Here is a 19,111-nt window from a genome sequence, read left to right on the forward strand (position 1 = left end):
GCTTGGGAAGAAATATATACAAAACTTCATGCCGTAGTAGGTAGAAAATAGTTCTGATGGACTTTAGTTGAAGGGAATGAAGTTGACAGCAAAGAACTTTAAGGGGTGGAGAAGAGAAGAAGTATAAAAACCTTCAAAAAGTTGCAGATTTCCGTCTACAGTTAGCACAGGAAATGCTATAGTTTGCATTGTCTGAGTCCTAGTGGATCTAACACAAGCTAACTCTTATCAAGGCAATGCAAGAACTGGAAAATGTAACCCTATTACATTTAGAACCATTTTACTGATTTTCTTGGTTTTATCCAGTTTTCAGAGTGTTACCAATACTGTCACCTGCTTTTAATCACAGACTTTCAACAACAGCCTCTGCCAAGCACAAGTCAGCTTTTATGCATCAGCATACAAGATCATTGCGACTTGTATACCATTTGTGCATATTGCTTGTGTAATTTGTTCTTGTGACTTTAGCTGATATCCATCTTTTGACAGTAAGGTTTGCTTATGGAGATATTACAATTTCACAAACAGTTTATGCCACTAATGTAGTCAATACAGTGGTAGAATACAAAAATACAAAGATCTTAGTTGGCAGGAAGAGGAAGGAGAAACTCAGACTGAGCAGTCCTGACAGCACAATAGGTGGACCAAATATTCCTCAACTGCTAACATCTTTTCTTTTGAGAAAAAGAATTTGCTCAACCAACACTAAATGTTCATTTTAAGGGGTACCTCATTCCTTTAAAAGAACATTATTTCCAAGATAAAAAAACTGAGTCAATAGAAAATCAGTTTGCCTTAAAGTGTTACGGATTACATGGAAGGTGGTGTGACTGGAGTCCATGTAGATAACAGCTGGGTATACACCGAGGTGTCATACTGACTGTCAGAAATGTCAGGTGTTCCACTGTCATAAATCGGAGGAAGGTGTGGGTAGACAGTGGGGACGAGATGGATAATGTGCTGCAGAACCTCACATGAAGTGATTGCCTAGTCCATTTGACATCACTTCTGCTTGAGACATTGGCATGATGGTGCTGTTACTTTCAGATCACAAGCTGGGATGCTGGCTGGAGTTGGTAGGTGTGTCCGATTTGTGGCTCATGGGCAGCATGCTGCTGTGGGTGGGCACCTGGACCAGTTGTCATGTGTCTGAAGCATGGACAAACAGGCAGAGGGATTATACGAATAGCTTGTGGAAGAATTGTTTTTATTAGAATATGGATTAGGATAAAGGGCAGAACGGTGATTCCTTAGTGATGAATATCTGTCACAGCTGTGGGGAGAGGAAAACGAAAAAGGGCTCCAAACTGAGGGTGGGGAGTAGGAGGGCAAAGTGATCCAGTTCCAGGAATAAGCCAGCTACCTAATTGTGAATAAGCAGACTGTTGATCTACTTCATCAATCATGTCCTGGTGATCACTTCTCTCTTTTGCATCAAGGAAAGCCTTTGCAAATGGGTTGTATTGAATTTTAAGAGCTGTGATCAGTTCATTCTGGTAAGCAATTACAGCAATGAACTGCGTTGCCAGGAAGGGCTCCAAAACTGGGGAAATCCAGTTGGATGTATACACAGGTGGGGGCCTGCAGCTCGAGTTTGCCTCCTGACACCCACTCTCCATTCACGTACTTCCAGCAGTGGTTATCGGCGGCCAAAATATCCAGCAAGAGGAAGTATGTGGCACTGGGGTCCAGACCAGACACATTCACCTTCAGCACAGGGAACATCCATCTGCCATCCTTGGAGATAATCATCTCAATGGTGAGCTCCTTGAAGGGCAGCCACAGCTTGGCCTTCTGCAGGGTAACACTCAGCTCTCACTCCGTGGGAGTCACCCTTCTAGCTGCCCGCCTTCAGCTCGATCTCCACGGCGCTCAGCAGGCTCTTCCCACTACACCACACTCCATGGGGCCAACACTCATCCTCCTGCCCAGCCCCTTCCCCTTCCCCACAACACCCTCAACCACGCGCCCCTGCTCAATGGCCTGAAGCAACCCGTGCGCGTCCCATTACCAATCCAAACTTCCTTTTCTGTGGAGCTTACATTGTAGTTAGAACACACAAAAAATCTCTGGGAAGAAACAGGGATCACATTTAAAATATGGGTTAATAGGTGGGTTTAATTGAGGACAAGAACCACTCTAATTGAGTAAAGATGCAAGAAGTCTACAGCAGGTCCCACAAAAAAAATCAGGAAATGGAGCAGGTGGGCCCCCTCCTAAGACAACCGGTTTCCTCCTTCCTGCAAGCCAGGCACTTTAGGGTTGGGTGTAAAAGGTTATCCCCAAAGTGTCTTTTATCACATTTATTTATTTATTTTTAGATTTTTATATACCGGTGTTCCTATATGAAATAAAGATCACATCGGTTTACATTGAAACAGAACATGAAAATTGCCAAAAGGCATTACATAGAACAAGGTTATGAAACTTGGATCAAGGTTATGAAACTTGGATGTTATGAAACATGCATCAGAGTCTTCACAGACGTCGAGTATGAGATGTCAGAGAGACAGGAAAAGCGTATAGTGTTCTCTGACCCTTCCCAGTAGGAGATGTCTTGTAAAGGAGTGTGTTTACAAAATTCATGTGCCCTCTGGCTCATGCTCTCTTTAGTCCAGTCTTCCACATGGGAAGGTGGCTGAGCTTCAAGGTTGGAGCCTTCAGTCCTACCAGGAGAAGAGAAATTTCTTGGAGTTCAAGAAGGATCCTAGGTTTGAGAGAACCAGGAGATATGATGAAAAAGGGGAGTTAGTTCCATAGTCCTTGCATATACTAAAGATTTTTTTAAAGTCATGTAAACAGGGGATATAAAGAAAATAAGATACGTGTCCTGGGGTGGTGTTGGGGTCCCTGGGTAGTGATGGTGGTGATCCGAGGTCTGGATAGATGGTTGGTGCCGGGCCTAGTTGGAGAGAGGGGCTTGGTAAAGAGACCGGTTTGGGAAGCCATCAGACAGGTGAGCTTGGAGGAGGCCAATGTCAGCACTGTGGAAGAGGTAAAGATGATTGGGAGCCCGTGGAGCCAGTGACAGGCTCCCTGTGGTTTGATGGGGCTAGGATGATGTTGAGCCATGGGGGCCAGTGGCAGGTCTCCGTGGCATGGAGGAGTCACATCAAAGTAGAAAGGCAGCTAAGAGGAGAGGAGTTAGAGTGGACAATGCGGCATTGAGCCACGGCCTGACCTCCTTGGTCTGGGGATTTCATGCTGAGCCAGGAAGAAGAGAGGGGAGCTGCAGAAGGCATCAGAGGCCTTGGGAAAGCCCTGTGCATCAATTAAGGTTAGGCCGCGATCCTGCTGTTAGTGATGATCTCAGCGGGCTCTTGCAGATCCAGAGCGGGGACTACAAAATTAATTAAAATAAAGCACAATACAGCAAAAATAATTAAAAACAGACAAAGAGTACAGGTGGGCCAAGAATGGCCCGTCATGGCTAAACAAAATTAATTTTTAAGGCATAAATAGCTCCATTGGAGCTCTGAAGATTTGAGAAGCAAAAATGCTAAAAATAAATTCATTGAGGGATGGGGCACTAGAAGGAATTCTGGTAACTACTAAACAATGTTTATTTTAGTTATAAGTGGTATAGTTTTAAATGGTGGGTATTGGTGTGAGTGTGTGGTTTAATGGGTACAATGGATGTGTGAACTAGTAGGAAATGTTTTGGGATATGTTTTTGGGAATTAGGAAAAAAGAAGAGGGATTATAAGGATCAAAATTCCAATTGATTGTAAAGTTAACTCCAGATTAGTGACTTTCAGATAGTCTGGGTCAGGTTTTACTATGACAGCTGGCTAGGAAACAAGTTCTGACAGCACAGCATACACCACCAGATTGCTACATTCCGAAACCATCACCCTGGAAACACAAAGGCTTCAGGGTAATGAGCACAGCGTAATGACACCAAAGAAAAACAACGCACAATTTCACTGGACCTAACAAATTCCTTTAAGAAAGTATTCAAGTCTCTCTAAATTCTTTAAAGGACATAACAACAATGGAGAAAAGGAAAAGAAGCAGAATTAAAACACCTTATGAGTTGTACAGATTGACACAAGTACTATTTAAGTACACACATCAGCACTAGCACAAGGATGCTGAAAAGTCTGTGGCAGTTATAGAATACAAAGAGAGCTGCACTGGAAACCAAGCTCTGAGGGAGAGCTATACAGTGGCTCTTCTCTTGAGACCTAATAAAGTTAAAAAATCACCAGAAAACAACAAAGAAATAGTGGCCAGATACACTGAGGGTGATTGCATGCTTGAGTGAGTGTTGTCTTGAGTAGAAATAACCTGGATGCCGGTAAGATATAAGTCAGTTAGGTTTAAGTTATGCATAGCTGCCTTATGGTGAAATAATTGTCAGCTTTTGAAAATTATTGTTAAGAGTGAGCATTGAGTGAGTGAAAAATATGACATAAATCAGGAATTAAGTTGCCTGAGCTGAGATACTGTGGTGCATCCTACCGGAGAAATAAACTCTAATCCTGAGCCTAGAGGAGTGTCCTTCCTGCTGGAAGAGCAGCATGTTAACTTCCTTGAGAGGCAAATCAAGAGAAGTGATGTTATGAGTTTAATATTGGGGTGACAGCCATAAAGCACCTTATGTTACAGTCTTTGCTAAGTGGCAGCTCCTAGATTCCTGAGTCAATTTAGGAAAAGCTATTTCCTTACCAGAAGCTTAAGTGTTTTCTTTAGTAAGCAGGAAACCACATTGAAACTCAGAAAGTACATATCATCAGAGCAGAGCATATAAAGGCTAAAATCCAAGCTCAACAGCCTGGACTTAATCAGAGCGCCTCTCTTAGGGCTATACTATTTGAGGTCATACCACTTGAGAAGAAGTGAGTGATTGATGCATGAAGAATACATGTGATTCCCCCCCTCCTCCCCCCTCAAGTAGGCTACTGATTTCACTTTGCACTAGCCAGGGCTTAATAATTATCCTTTGTTTTCAACTAGTTAGCAATACAAGTCCAACAAGTCTTCAAGACAACATTCAGGGGACTCTATAGTTTATGGAAGATAATTGGGTAGAGGGAGTCAGTTTTTAGGGATGTGCAGCAGGGACGGATTCGTCCCATCGGTATTCGTATTCGTCAGGACCCAATCCGTTGCATCTGTTCTCGGGGGACCCTGATCCATTCATTAGTTACATATGTATTCGTTTCCCCAAAAAACACTATCCCAACCCTTTAAATTTAATTTACTACAAACCCCCCACCCTCCTGACCCCCCCCCCAAGATTTTCCAAAAGTCCCTGCTGGTCAGCGGGGGTCCTGGAGCCATATGTCACAGGGGCCATATGTCCCCCAAGACTTGCCAAAAGTCCCTGGTGGTCCAGCGGGGGTCCTGGAGTGATCTCCTGCACTCGGGCCGTCGGCTGCCAGTATTTCAAAATGGCGCCGATAGCCTTTGCCCTTACTATGTAACAGGGCTACCAGTGCTATTGGTTGGCCCCTGTCACATGGTAGGAGCACAAGATGGCGCTGGCCGTCCATTGCTTCTACCATGTGACAGGGGCCGACCAATGGCACCGGTAGCCCCTGTCATATAGTAAGGGCAAAGGCTATCAGCGCCATTTTGAATACCGGCAGCTGACAGCCCGAGTGCAGGAGATCGCTCCAGGACCCCTGCTGGACCACCAGGGACTTTGGTAAGTCTTGGGGGGGTCAGGAGGGTGGGGCATTATTCAGTAGTGATACGTTGTATTCGTGGGGGTTCGCCATACGTTTTGTGACCCCCATGAATAAAACGAATATGGCATATATGTTGCTGATTGCCAATATGTTGCAAACAAATGCATACCCCTAGGTCCTGGAGCGATCTCCTGCACTCAGGCTGTCGGCTGCCGGTATTCAAAATGGCGCCGATAGCCTTTGCCCTTACTATGTCACAGGGGCTTCAGGTGCCATTGGTTGGCCCCTGTCACATGGTAGGAGCAATGGACGGCTGGCACCATCTTGTGCTCCTACCATGTGACAGGGACCAACACTCAGGAGTCCCCTCCAAGGCTTGCCAAAGTCCCTGGTGGTCCAGCGGGGTCCTGGAGTGATTTCCTGCACTCGGACCGTTCGGCTGCCAGTATTCAAAATGGCGCCGATAGCCTTTGTCCTTACTGTGTCACAGAGGCTACCGGTGCCATTGGTCAGCCCCTGTCACATAGTAGGAGCACAAGATTGGCACCGGCCGTCCATTGCTTCTACCATGTGACAGGGGCCGACCAATGGCATCGGTAGCCCCTGTGACACAGTAAGGGCAAAGGCTATCGGCGCCAATTTGAATACTGGCAGCCGACGGTCCGAGTGCAGGAAATCACTCCAGGACCCCCGCTGGACCACCAGGGACTTTTGGCAAGTCTTAGGGGGGTCAGGAGAGTGGGGCGTTGTAGTTAATTAAATTTAAAGTGTTGGGATGAGATTTTTTGGATCGGGGTCCCCCCCAGAACGGATGCAACAGATTTGGGTCCTGACGAATCCGAATACCAGTATGGGACGAATCCGTCCCTGCTGCACATCCCTACCAGGACCCACGCTGGACCACCAAGGACTTTTGGCAAGTCTTGGGGGGGTCAGGAGGGTGGGGGTTTATTCGTTAGTGATATGTTGTATTCGTGGGGGTTCGCCATATGTTTCGTGACCCCCACAAATACAACAAATATGGCATATACGTTGCGGATTGCCAATATGTTGCAAACGAATGCACACCCCTATCAGTTTTTCTTTTTCTATTGTTTAAAGCCAGGTAATAGAGTGAAGATAGACCTACACATCAAGAGCTTCAGCCAGCATGAGCCACCACCTTATTTCAGCAGTGCTAGCCAGCCCAAAATATTCCACAGCTAAGTGTGTGTACGGTACCATCAGCAACAAAAACAAGCTGTACAGAGAAGAGTACACGTAGAGAAAACAAGCAAGGAATAGAGACAAACAAACCCACATATAAAAGAGAAACAACAGAAAGATACACAAAAGAAAGAGCAGCAAGAAGAAAAGTATAGAACACAAGATAGATAAAAATGGGAAAGAAAGAAAAGATTTTAAACATACCTACTAAAGAAGAGGATCAACCATTGCATTCATAGTTCTCTTACAGAGGCCTCTCTGAAAGACAAAATTAACACAATGACTCAATTTCTAAAGGGAAGAAATACATAAAGAGATAAAGAGAAATTAAAAGAGTTTATCGGAATGCAGAGTTTATCGGAATGCAGAGTTTATCGGAATGCAGTTCTGAATTTATAAGAATTGTTTTTTTAGGTTGTGAATGCTAAAAGAAAAGAGAAAGCTAAAGTTAGTCATTGCTAGTTTTTAATGTGATACTGAATAAAATTGTTAAAATTGTAAGGCAAAAGGAGAGTTTATTCCTTTATCACATCTTTGCCTCCTCTTCATTCCCTGGAGACCAAACTAGATGGGTTGCATACCCCTTTCTCCTGTGGGAGACCCGGTTAGGAGGAGACATTGGACCAAGTACCCTGTGGGACACCATTGCAGGACCTGCCACCTCTGAAGACTTGACTGTGACCACAAGCAACATCATTACCTTTCACTATGACAGAGATCCCTCTCACAAAGGCTGTAGTTTACAGTTTGCAGAATTGATTTCTGGTTAGAGTCAGAGTAAAGAAAAAGGCTCCAGGGGTGATCCGGGTAACTATAGACCAGTGAGCCTAACTTCAGTGCCGGGAAAAATAGTGGAAACTATTCTCAAGATCAAAATCATAGAGCATTAGAAAGACATGATTTAATGGAACACAGTCAACACGGATTTACCCAAGGGAAGTCTTGCCTAACAAATCTGCTTCATTTTTTTGAAGGGGGTTAATAAACAGTAGTAGATGATAAAGGTGAACCGGGGTAGAGTAGGTATTGGATTTTCAGAAGGCGTTTGACAAAGTCCCTAATGAGAGGCTTCTACGAAACTGAAAAAGTCATGGATAGGAGGGGCGATGTCCTTTCGTGGATTACAAACTGTTTTAAAGACAGGAAACAAGAGAGTAGGACTACAATGGTCAATTTTCTCAGTGGAAAAGGGGTAAAACAGTGGAGTGCCTAAGGGATCTGTACCTTGGACTGGTGCTTTTCACTAATATAATGATCTGGAAAGGAATACGACAAGTGGACATTATCAAATTTGCGGATGATACAAAATTATTCAGAGGTAGTTAAATCACAAGCAGACTGTGATACATTACAGGAGGACCTTGCAAGACTGGAAGATTGGGCATCCAAATGGCAGATGAAATTTAATGTGGACAAGTGCAAGGTGTTGCATATAGGGAAAAATAACCCTTGCTGTAGTTATGCAATGTTAGGTTCCATATTAGGAGCTACCACCCAGGAAAAATATCTAGGCATCATAGTGGATAATACTTTAAAATCGTCGGCTCAGTGTGCTGCAGCAGTCAAAAAAGCAAACAGAATGTTAGGAATTATTAGGAAGGGAATGGTTAATAGAACTGAAAATGTCATAATGCCTCTATATCGCTCCATGGTGAGACCACACCTTGAATACTGTGTACAATTCTGGTCACCGCATCTCAAAAAAGATATAGTTGCGTTGGAGAAGGTACAGAGAAAGGTAACCAAAATGATAAAGGGGATGGAACAGCTCCCCTATGAGGAAAGGCTGAAGAGGTTAGGGCTGTTCAGCTTGGAGAAGAGACAGCTAAGGGGGGATATGATAGAGGTCTTTAAGATCATGAGAGGTCTTGAACGAGTAGATGTAACTTGGTTATTTACACTTTCGAATAATAGAAGGACTAGGGGGCATTCCATGAAGTTAGCAAGTAGCACATTTAAGACTAATTGGAGAAAATTCTTTTTCACTCAACGCACAATAAAGCTCTGGTATTTGTTGCCAGAGGATGTGGTAAGTGCATTTAGTGTAGCTGGGTTCAAAAAAGGTTTGGATAAGTTCTTGGAGGAGAAGTCCATTAACGGCTATTAATCAAGTTTACTTAGGGAATAGCCACTGCTATTAATTGCATCAGTAGCATGGGATCTTCTTAGTGTTTGGATAATTGCCAGGTTCTTGTGACCTGGTTTGGCCTCTGTTGGAAACAGGATGCTGGGCTTGATGGACCCTTGGTCTGACCCAGCATGGCAATTTCTTATGTTCTTAAGACTCTGAGATCTACTTTCAGAGTTGCTGCTTGGAAGGAGTCAGAAGAAACTCTTCTGTTCAGGAGAGTGTTCCAGTCTTATTGAACTACAGACACCAGAAAGAAATGTACCAAAAATGGGAGAGCCGAGGGAGGTGTTGCGTCCGTCAGTGCTAGACGGCTTTGCCTCGTTTGCCTCACCTTGTTCACGGCTTCTCCCGCTTACCTAGCAAAGATGGCTACCGCCGCGTCTACAAGCTGACCTCTCCGGCATCCCCGGAACGGCTATGGTGCAGCCTCCCACCATGCTCCTCTCAGGAACCTACTAGGGTGCGCGCGCGTCACCCACGTCTTTATTCCAACCTTGGCAAAAACCTCGGGGGTGTTCCCCCTTGCTGATGTCACGCCATCCGGGTATATAACCTATTCTAATTTGCTAGCTCATTGAATTAGCAAGGACTCAAATCCGTTCCTGTCTACGCTATTCTGCCGCTTCCATGCTCCCGCTGGAAGCTCTCTCTCTGCCCTTTGGGGTAACTGCTAACCTGGGTACCTGCTCCTCGGCGGCCCTCTGCTTTATTTCAGGTGCCTTACAGGGAACAGGTACTCGCTCCTCGAGGGCCTGCTCTCCTTGCCTTGGTGCCTGCACTTTCTGCTTCAACATGGTGGAATCGCATGCCTACAGCAAACACCTAGTGAGTACTCTAACTCTCAGTCTGTCTCATCCACAGTACTACCTAGCTAGCTGGGAAACCTGCTTCGGAACCTTCCTGTACCAATGGGGTGAGAAGGGCTCCCTCTGCCAAGGTCCCCGAGACTGCTACTACCAGACTGCCTCACTACTGCCACCTCTGCTGGTACTCTTCAAGCTGTATAATAAAGAACTATCTGTGTTTGTGCGTTCTGAGTCTAGCCTAGTACTGTGGCTCCTCACGGAGCTCCTCCCATGGGCGTGGTCCTCTTCCACAGTACCCAAGGATCCACCCAAACACTGCTTAACCATAACAGATTGCTAACTCAATGGATCTGGCTCAGCTCACCGCATAGCAGGCCATTCCAGGCCTGGCCCAGCGAATCTCTGAACAGCAGAATGCGCTGGAGTGTTTGACCGCTGCATTCAACCTACTGCATACACAGATGAACTTACCTACCACCACAGGTAAAGAAGCTACACCGTCTGAAGTGACGGTCAAGACTATTGTACCTCTATCTGCTCCTACCCGCTTCTCGGGGGAGGTTTGGAGATGCAGAGGTTTCATTAACCAGTGCTGCATGCACTTTTCCCTGCAACCCAGCTATTTTCCCACAGCTTATGCCAAGACCAACTATATCTTGTCATATCTAGACAGACGAGCATTGTCTTGGGCCTCTTCACTGTGGGAGCGCGAGGATCCGATTCTTCATGACCTTGAAGGATTCCTCGAACTGTTTAAATCACTTTTCGAAGACACTGCATGATCTTCCTTGGTTCACTTGAAGCAAAGTAATAAACCATTAGCTGACTTCGCTATCGAATTCAAGACATTGGCATCTGAATTATCCTGAGACCCGAAGTGCCTGAAGACCCTTTCTTTGAAGGACTGAACTCTTGTCTGAAGGACGAGCTCGCCGCTCGTGAGATGCCTGAGACCTTGACTGAACTAGTGAAGTTGGCAACAAGGATTGATCGCCAACTTCGTGTCAAGGTTCAAGAGAACAAGACTCCCAGAAAACCCTTTCAGGGCGAAGCTCGAGTTAAGTCCACACCCAGGCCTGTCCCTTCAGTCCCAGTTGCTGGTGAAGAACCTTTTCAATTAGGCCGCAGCCATCTGACATCAAGAGAGAGAAGAACACGGAAGAAATTGGGGTTGTGCATGTACTGTGAACAAGCTGGCCATGCTGTTCAAACATGCCCTATACGTCCGGGAAACTGGCAGACCTAAGTCCTACGGGAGGACTCTTCTTAGATCTTACTGCTCCTTCTCCTCCGCTCTCGCTTCCTGTATCCATGATCTGCGGACCCTTAGAGTATCAGACTCTTGCCCTAGTGGACTCAGGGGCAGGAGGCAATTTCAATCTACAACGATTAGTGGAACACCTACGGATCCCCACTACCAGTATGAAGTCTCCACTACTTCTGTCGTCCATTCATGGAGAGCCCTTACCGGGTGAAGTTACCCAACTCACCGAACCAGTATGTCTACGGACCGGTGCTCTCCATTCTGAAACTATCTCCTTCTTTGTTTTGGAGAAGGCCATGCAACCTATAGTACTGGAATTACCGTGGCTGCAGCAGCATAAGCCTCAATTCAATTGGGCTACACTGGAACTTTCACGTTGGGGCCCAGACTGCCATGGGAAATGCCTGATGGAGGTCGCTCCTATACCATGCATGCCAACCACCCCAGTAATGCCGGGGTTGCCGCCTCAATATGCATCATTCCAAGATGTCTTTTCAAAAGAAGCTGCGGATGTACTACAGCCCACAGACCTTATGATTGCGCTATTAATCTGAAGCTGAACATTGAACCACCCATGGGATGGGTGTACCCCCTCTCCGTGGCAGAGAATAAAGCCATGTCCGAATATATTCAGGAAAATCTCCAAAAGGGCTTCATAAGACCCTCCAAGTCTCTTGCTGGTGCAGGCTTTTTCTTTGTGGGGAAGAAGGACGTAACATTGCATCCATGAATAGATTACAGGGGTCTCAACGAGATAACAATGAAAGATCGTTATCCCCTGCTTCTGATCTCAGAGCTATTCGACGGACTACAGGGAGCCAAGATATTCTCCAAGCTTGATCTGAAAGGAGCCTACAACTTACTTCGCATTCGCGCTGGTGATGAGTGGAAAACGGTTTTCAACACCCAGGACAGTCACTTTAAATATTTAATGATGCCCTTCGGCCTGTGCAACGCCCGGCTGTCTTTCAAAATTTAATGAACAACATTTTCCGGGATCTCCTCTATAAGAGTGTCATTATCTACCTAGATGACATCTTGATATTCTCTCAAGACATGACCACTCATTTTGAGGTTGTCAAAAGAGCACTGTAAAGACTGCGCGAGAATCATCTATATGCCAAGCTATCCAAGTGCGAATTCCACAAGGAATCTGTGCCTTTCTTGGGCTACATCGTTTCCAACCAAGGCTTTCAAATGGATCCACAGAAGCTGAAGAGCATTAAGAAATGGGCACAACCCATCGGTCTAAAGGCTCTAAGATGTTTCTTAGGTTTCACCAACTATTACAGGACTTTCATCAAGAACTACTCCTCACTTACAGTTCCGCTTACAGCTAAGACAAAGAAAGGTGCCAATGTTACAAATTGGTCTCTGGAGGCAATAGCTGCATTCCAGAAATTAAAAGATGGCTTTTCGAGCAAGCCATGTCTCCGACACCCGGATCCCACCAAGCCCTTCATCGTTGAGGTTGATGCCTCAGACGTTGGCATTGAGGATATACTAAGCCAGGCCGGTGATTCGAAGGCTTTACAACCATGCTCATTCTCGCTTCTCTCCTGCAGAGAAAAATTACGGAATAGGAGATAAAGAGCTCCTGGCTATAAAGATGGCATTCGAAGAATGGCGCCCTTGGCACAAAGGAGTGCAACATCAAGTCACTGTCTTTACAGACCATAAGAATCTGGAATACCTCCGTCACGCACAGCGCCTAAATCATAGACAAGCGAGATGGTCTTTGTTTTTCAACAGATTCAACTTTGTGCTAAAATACCGCCCTGGAGATAAGAATATCAGAGCAGATGCCCTATCTCGCTCATTCCTCTCTGAGGATATTCCAGAGGAACCGCAACACATCATTGACCCAGAAACGGTTATTTTGGCAACTACTCACTCAGTACCTGCAGGAAAAACCATTGTACCCAAGAACCTCAGAAAGAAGTTGTTAGCATGGGCTCACGACTCTAAACTGGCAGGACACCCTGGCCAACGCAGAACTCTGCTAAGCTACAAAACTGTTATTGGTGGCCCACCATGAAGGAAGACACATTCTCTTATGTTGCTTCCTGCGCAAATTGTGCAAGACAGAAGACGCCACCCGGTTGTCCTTGGGGCCTACTCCAACCCTTGCCAGTACCAGACGAACCATGGACACACATCGCTACAGACTTACCACTTTCAGGAGGAAACAACACAATTTGGGTAACTCTAGATTGAGTCTCAAAGATGGCTCACTTTGTGGCTCTCCCTGGCTTATTCACCGCCATGGAGCTCACCAAGCTCTTCATCATGCACATCTTCCACCTACACGGCATGCCTAAGCACATAGTCTCCGATCGAGGAGCCCACTTCACAGCTAAGTTCTGGAAGGAACTATGCAAGAAGCTTGATATTTCTCTCGACTTCACCTCAGCATACCATCCACAATCTAACGGGCAAACAGAGAGAATGAACAGGACACTCAAGCAGTTCATTCATGCCTACGTGAACAATCGCCAGAATGATTGGAGTGAACTGTTGTCCTGGGCTGAATTCACCATCAACTCTCATCCAGCAACATCCACTGGATCAACACCATTCGAATTGGTTTATGGATGACTACCACTGCCACCACTACCCCTTCCTTTATCAGTGTCGTCCCCGGCAGCTCAATCTACTGCCAAAGATATTCAACAACTTTGGACTCAGACAAAAGAGATGCTTCTTAAAGCAGGACTTCGAGCTAAAAAAGGATATGATGCTCACTAACATAAGAACATAAGAAAATGCCATACTGGGTCAGACCAAGGGTCCATCAAGCCCAGCATCCTGTTTCCAACAGTGGCCAATCCAGGCCATAAGAACCTGGCAAGTACCCAAAAACTAAGTCTATTCCATATTACCATTGCTAATGGCAGTGGCTATTCTCTAAGTGAACTTAATAGCAGGTAATGGACTTCTCCTCCAAGAACTTATCCAATTCTTTTTTAAACACAGCTATATTAACTGCACTAACCACATCCTCCGGCAACAAATTCCAGAGTCTAATTGTGCGTCGAGTAAAAAAGAACTTTCTCCGATTAGTTTTAAATGTGCCCCATGCTAACTTCATGGAGTGCCCCCTAGTCTTTCTAATATCCGAAAGAGTAAATAACCGATTCATATCTACCCGTTCTAGATGGGTCTGCAAAGCTCCAGATTTCCAGCCTGGTGACAAAGTCTGGCTATCCACTAAGCACTTAAGACTTAAACTACCTTCATCTCGCTTCACTCTACGCTTCGTTGGACCATTTCCCATTCTCCAACGATTAGGCAATCTCACCTATAGTCTGAAGCTACCATCTACACTGAAGATTCATAATGCGTTCCACGTCTCACTATTGAAGCCATTGATCTGTAGTGAGTTTTCCAACAAGACACCTGAAGCTACTCCTATAGATGCAGAAGAACACATCGAATACAAAGTAGACGCTATTCTCGATGTGAGAAAAAGAGGCAGAGTATGGGAATACCTCATATCATGGGAGGGTTATGGAACTGAAGAAAACTCTTGGACAAAGAGATGCTACAGGACTTCCATAGATTTCATCCTAAGAAACCAAGACCTGGTAGGAAACAGCGTGGATGCCCTTTGAAAGGGGGTACTGTTGCGTCCGTCGATGCTAGACGGCTTCGCCCCTTTTGCCTCACCTTGTTCACGGCTTCTCCTGCTTACCTAGGAAAGATAGCTACTGCCACGTCTACAAGCCGACCTCTCCGGCATCCCCGGAACAGCTATGGTGCAGCCTCCCGCTATGCTCCTCCCAGGTACCTACTGGGGCGCGCGCGCGTCACCCACATCTTTATTCCAACCTTGGCGCGAACCTTGGGGGCGTTCCCCCTTGCTGACGTCATGCCATCCGGGTATATAACCTATTCTACTTTGCTAGCTCGTTGAGTTAGCAAGGACTCGAATCCGTTCCTGTCTACGCTACTCTGCCGCTTCCGTGCTGCCGCTGGAAGCTCTCTCTCTGCCCTTCGGGGTAACTGCTAACCTGGGTACCCGCTCCTCGGGGGCCCTCTGCTTTATTTCAGGTGCCTTACAGGGAACAGGTACTTGCTCCTCGAGGGCCTGCTCTCCCTGCCTGGGTGCCTGCACTTTCTGCTTCAACCTGGTGGAATCGCATACCTACAGCAAACACCTAGTGAGTACTCTAACTCTCAGTCTGTCTCATTCACAGTACTACCTAGGTGGGAAATGTGCTTCGGAACCTTCCTGTACCAACTGGGTGAGAAGGGCTCCCTCTGCCGAGGTCCCCGAGACTGCTACTACCAGACTGCCTCACTACTGCCACCTCTGGTGGTACTCTTCAAGCTGTATAATAAAGAACTATCTGTGTTTGTGCGTTCTGAGTCTAGCCTAGTACTGTGGCTCCTCACGGGGCTCCTTCCTCTGGGTGTGGTCATCTGCCACAGTACCCAAGGATCCACCCAAACACAGCTTAACCATATCAGGAGGTTCCAAGCTCCAAATGTACCTCAGCTGGTGGTTAGTGGAGGAAGAAAACCCCTAGTGTGTAAACATTTGTACTGACTGTTTTTTTAGACTGTGTACTGTCTTGTTTTTGCCGTATGAATTGCACTGTTCTCTGTTGTGCAATGTACAGATTTTATTAATCTGCATCAGTTATTCCAGTAAAGGGTATATTTTTTTGATCATCACCAGACTGTGTGAGCAGTATGATATTTTACTGGAAGGTTTCAGAAGACTTCCAGACAGCCTAAGGGCCCTGTAAGACTATCTTCCCCCTGGTCAGGAAAAAACCTGGGAGTATGGATCAAAGTTTGACCCTAATACTCCCAAGTGAGCCCTAAACTCTAGTAGCTGGAGGAACAGGGATTACTTTTACAATGCACTGAATACACAGATTTTCCACCCAAAATTAAACAAGAATAAAACCATACATTTTATGAAAAAGAAGACTGGAAGGCTCAAAGGGGATTTGAAAAAATATTCTTTTTACTGAGAAGCTGGTGGACATCAGGAACAGACTTCCAGTGGAAGTTAAGTTATAGGAACCAAAACTGTGGCAGAATTCAAGCATGCCTGGGATAGACACAAGCAATTTTTAAAGTTATTTCCTTGTTAAACAGTGTTTTACCCATGGAAATGGGCTCTATATGTGTGGAAAAGTACACACACATGGCCTCTGCATGTACTTTTACATGCAGCGTAAAGTTCCCGGGAGCGGGGCTGGGGAGGATTTTGGAACGATGCGCACACTTTTGTACTTTCTTGTATCATTTCTTGGAAGAACTACCTGCAGATGTCAGTGGGTATATATGTTTTGGGGTAGTTTTACCTGGAATAATTGTCAAAGTGAAAGTCCGTGTGTACTTTCACTTTGAAAATTGGTGTAAGGTCTGCAGATAAAAACCACCTGCAGATTTTATGCATTGCAGCCGTTCTTAAAAGTACCCCCAAAGGGACCATAGTGGTAGGGAAGAGGGAGGGAGAAGATTACTGATCCAATTGGGACGAGGGCAGCACAGTAGGGGCACAGATTGGCAGACCAGTTGGACTTATTGGTTCCTATCTGCTGACATGTTTTGTTTCTCTCTGGCAAGATAAAATCATTGTTTTTTTCTGAATGCAACTCAATTAAGCTATCAGCATCTTTGTTATGTCTTTTTATGAAAAAATTAGTTGTGGAATGAAGGTGCTAGAGGGATTGATTACCCATTTTCTCCCTAAATGTAGTCAGCCTTTGAGAAATGTATGAAAAAGTATCCACAGAGACTAAAAAAGGTCATGCTGGAATTCCTAATTAGTACAAAAGGATGGGCTGCAAAACATCTATGCAGCCCTGCATATCCTGAATGCTTATGCTTCCATTCATCTTACATTATTATGCTCACAATATCTTGTCAAATATGTGACAATAGTCATCTGAAAGGTTGCCCCAGGAATGAGCAGCCTAATGTCTTGGCAGAGGCAAATCAGGCCAACCATACAAAGCATGAAAGGTTCGGCCTCTTTTTCCTAGGCCAATTATTTTCCTCTTGGTTTGAGTTCTCAGGTGCTGGTGGCTGGCAAGGCTAGAGGAACAGGAGTAGTTCCTGATACAAGCAAGTTCGAACTTTGGAACACAGCAAGTAGCTGGAGCACACCAGGAATTTAGGAACAAAAAGGAGATCAGGCAGGAATGCTGAAGGAAAGCATCTGGATTTAGTAACAAGGACAGTCAAGTATGAGGAACCAGGAAGATAGAAACCAAGCTCTGCAAGTGACTGAAGAAAGGTCTGAGTATAAATATATGTCTAGGCAGGAAACAAGATGGTCATTGGGGGGAAGTGAGAAGCGAAGCACACAGCTGGGAGGCTAGATAGATAGTCCAAGCAGCTTGCAGCACTATCTGCTGGCTGGAATTGGAGTCAGCAATAGAGCCGCATAAAATGGACAGACCTGACATAATACTTGCAATGAAATGTTGAAATATACTGCTTTAATGGATCCCTGTAAAAGAGAAAACAGATCTTTTCCACAGGAACATTTCACAACTGAAAGAGAAAAGAATGTAACACTTCTAAAATAATGACTATTAGTATAAACAATACAAAAACCACAATTACTCCATGCATTTAATAATATGAAAGACAGAAACAGGCAGTTTCTTTTTTTTGATTTGGGGGGGGGGGGGGCGGAAGCCCTATTCCTCATGCAATGATCCAAGAGGCAAAGAATGAAAACAGAGATGCAGCCAGCAGGTCAGTCATGATCTGTCAGAGAATACGTTTCTTTCTAGTGTTTGTCATTTGACATTGGAAATGGCTCTCCTCAAGTTCAAGGAATATCTACCAGGGTCCCTCTTTGAAGTATCAAGGAACATGTACATTCAATTAACTATCAATGTTACTGATGGGGCAAGAAGGATAACTCATTCTGAATCTAAAAAAAACATGAAAAATGATTAATGGGATACTTTATCCTGATTGATTAAAAACAATTATTAGCATGAAGACAAGAACATTAATTCTTGTTCTATTACTTTGATTCTCTGCCTATTTTGGGATATTTTATTTACTGTTATCTAGCAAGTGTTTGTCAATTATTATTGATTAATTTCTTTTCTATTTGCGTACTGTAATCATCTTTGGCTTCATTGGCATCCTTAAGTCGGTGGCCTAGTTAATGTTGTTTGCTGCACACTGGACTGTTCCCTTGACCTGCACTATTGCACACATCTGACTATGCGCCCAAGCAAAGGGTTTCAGCTATATTGTTAATTATGGAGGGGACCTGAGCGACCATAGGAAAGAACACCCAGGAAACAGCATCTTAGCCACGATTCACTTCTGAAAACAATAGCAGTGTCAGGTCCGAGCCTAGGGCACTACTGGCTAGTCCAGTCCAAGAAAGGTGGGTCCAGAAGGAGCAAGAATAATCAGCCAAGGTGAGTATCTACCCAGGAGGCAGCCAAAGCAGGAACAGATGGGTGATCTAGGGAAGCAAGAACATGAAAGATCCAGAACAGGCAAAGATCAGGCAGACAGGAACTAGGCTGTTCAAAGAGTCAAAGGAACAAGGTCCAGGAAATCCATTGTACCACATATAGCCAGCTGCAAAAATGTTATACTTTTATACTGTGCAGACAAATTAGCGCTATCCCTGGCCAACAGATAAGCCAGATGGAAAAATTCCCAGAGAGTAGACTCTCCACCCACAAATCTGAGAGTCACTGATTCAAGACTGGCAGGGTCTATATCTTAATTATGGGTAAGTAGCGCTCTGGCCTGGTAGTCTCAGAATTACATTTTGATAAACCTGATAATAAAGTCTGTTTCCACATACATTTTCCAGATTCTGACATTCAACTAGTATGAAATTTCATTCTACCCCAGCCACCCCAATGAAGTTCACAAGATTATTTCACAAACTTCTCATCATAACAGCTGAAGATAGGAGAGGGAGAAAGATAGATCTGATTAAGTCTGCATCAAAGACAGACACAGCTATGTTTTGCTGGGCCAAACCAAAGTTTCCCTTTCTATAATTCCTGCCTCCTATCAATCTACAACACGAGATTCTGGATATAATCCAGATAATTTC

General features: G+C 45.0%; 1 pseudogene; it reads right to left on the reverse strand.

Moving 5' to 3' along the window:
* Window positions 1-1,048: 1,048 nt before the first annotated feature.
* LOC115099631 lies at window positions 1,049-13,358 on the reverse strand (annotated as a pseudogene).
* Window positions 13,359-19,111: the final 5,753 nt, after the last annotated feature.

Source organism: Rhinatrema bivittatum, chromosome 9 (genome assembly GCF_901001135.1).
Source record: "Rhinatrema bivittatum chromosome 9, aRhiBiv1.1, whole genome shotgun sequence".
NCBI lineage: Eukaryota > Metazoa > Chordata > Amphibia > Gymnophiona > Rhinatrematidae > Rhinatrema > Rhinatrema bivittatum.